Here is a 2,589-nt window from a genome sequence, read left to right on the forward strand (position 1 = left end):
CAGATTTTGTCTTAAAGTCTACTTTGTCTGCTATTAAGATTGGCTATTAATTGCATATAATTTTTTCCCCGTCCTTTTACTTCCAGCCCATTTATGTCTTTCTGTTTCAGGTGTATCTCTTGTAAACAGACTATAGTTGGAGAATTTTAAAAACTCATTCTGCCTTGCAAAAGTCATTTTAATGGAGGCAATGTTACTAGAAAATAGGATGCATAGTAGTTCAGTTTGCACAGAGTGGTGAGTGGGAAGGAAAGGAGAAGGTAAATTCAGAAAGGTAAGCTGGTGACCAGGATGTAAAGGCCCTTGAATAGCAGTTAGAGTCTGGGCTTTTAGGGACGGCAAACTGTTCAACTGTTCATTTGAAGGAGTTCAGAGTAATCACAGTTGCTACTGGAAGTTTGTAAAGCCTGACAGGCAAATGACATGAACTTGATGGGCTGGGTGAGCCTCTCGTGGTATCTGCATCTGAACAAAGTAAGTTGGGAGTGTGTTCTCATGCCTGCACAGGCTTGAGGATGAAGTCACAAAAGGTGTCAACTTGTTCTGCTGCTCCAAATGGCAGATCTGTGCCTCTAGAGGGTGGAGGGATGGGGGACCAGAAAAGCAGTATCCAACTCACTAGGAGAAAGATCTTTAGTGCTGAGCTGCTTTCTTAGCTTGTCTGCTTCAGTGCCAGACAAATTCAAACAGGAGCTACAAAGTCACCTGCCCAAATTGCCTCAAAAAGATTCCTGCCTTCAGCACATGGTTGTGTCAGATGACATGCAGGGTCCGTTTCAGGGTCTACTTCTGTCTTTGCAGATTTCGCCTTGCTTTCACAATGGTTGTCTCAATGCTGCAGTGTTAGTAGGTGGCCAAATGTACAGGTACCTGTGCATAGGAGTAATTATCTAGACCTACTGAGCTCATTAGCATCAGAACCACGAGAGTTGTAAGTAGGCATTTCCGTTCAGCCAGCAAGGATCCAGACAGTGGGCAGACTCTAAGCATCTAGTCTCACTTCTGCTGGAGTGCCCTGCTCCTTTAGAGCTTCCCCAAGATAGCCAGAGGCCAGTGGTTTCAATATCGATTGTAATATTAGTGCCTCTTCTGAAAATGAAACATTTCCGGGAAGCCTACTTGTGAACCTCAGGAGAAAGAGGAAGCTTTCTACCCCTGTCTAGATTTATAGCCTCAGAAGCCACTGGCGCTGCCCTCCTGTCGCTATGAGTTAGAATCGTGAGGGTTTTTTAAAAAGTAAAACAGGGAAGGGTAGAACTATATATAACTTTTTTAGAGGGGGACACAGAACGAAACCTGAAAGGTCACCCACTGGCGCTGTCCTCAGTCCGTGTAACCGCTGGCTTGAGCTCTGCTGCCCCAGCTGCCCCATTTTCAGCTTTCCTCAGGAGTCCTTTGTTTTCTGGTCTGCCAAGGCAGCTGTTATCACTCCAGCTGCGGAGGGGATGGGAGGCAACTTCCTGTTATTCTATCCTGCTATCCCGATGGGGGTGGGACATTCCCTCCAGAGCTCAGCCTGCTGGCTGTAGTTTGGGGAGACTGAAGCTGGATGTAGTCATCTATGACTGGGACTATAGCAATGACTGGTCGTCCAGCTACTGTTTGAAGGTATTCAGGAGCAAGGCAAGCCACAGGGACAGACAGACAAGTGTGTCCCTGATAGTGAGGGTGAGAGAGGATGAGTGGCTAAGAGAGAAGTGAAGTGGCTGGTACAGAGAATATCTCAGGGAGTTACAGAAGTGTTGAATGAATAGTGGGAGAGTAGGGGAAGGGAGTGATTTTAACCAAAGCAAAAGAGGGAGATGGTTGAGGTTTCTGACTGAGACTCTGTTTGAGACCAGGGAGCATTTAAGAAACCGAGGCAAAACAATGATGTGATATTACTTCCTTATCTCGACAATAAGAGCCAAGTACCAAAGACCAGAAAGTAAATGCTAGAGAGGCTGCAGAGAGATTGGAATCCTCATACACTGCTGGTGGAATGAACATTTGTACAAACACCGTGGAAAACAGTACGACACAACTTCAAACAAGTGGGAATAGAAATTCCATAACGTCCAACCATCCCTCTGGTGGATCTATATTCTAAAGAAGTCGGAGTCAGAGCACAAACAGCTGGGTGCACCATGTTCATCGCAGCACTGTTCACAACAGCAAGAAGACGGAAGCAATCTAAGTGCCCGTCCGTAGGATGACAGAATAAAAGGACTCTGGTAATACTTACAATGGGATACCATACATCACTGTAAGTCAATGATGAAGCTGGAACATTAAGCAGCATGAAATTAGACAATCCCAAATGGACAAATATTCTATGAGACCACTGATAAGGGGTAGGGGAAGAACATCAAACATACAAGATAAAGACCTTCCTAACAAAGGGAACAGACTCTGGAGACTGCCAAGTAGGGGAGGGCAAAGCAGGGGTAGAGTAGTGCGTAAGAGTGTTGATGGGTGCCAACTCGGGTGAAATGGAAAATAGTTGATAAGAGGGAAAAGAGGGAGGGTGGGTGGGGGAGGGAGGGGGAAGAAATGGGGAGCTGATATCGGGCTCAAGTGAGAAGAGAATGCTTTGGAAATGATGATGGC

The sequence above is a fragment of the Echinops telfairi genome, unplaced genomic scaffold, assembly GCF_000313985.2.
Source record: "Echinops telfairi isolate 266 unplaced genomic scaffold, ASM31398v2 ScPeMD7_21;HRSCAF=78, whole genome shotgun sequence".
NCBI classification, from domain to species: Eukaryota; Metazoa; Chordata; class Mammalia; order Afrosoricida; family Tenrecidae; genus Echinops; species Echinops telfairi.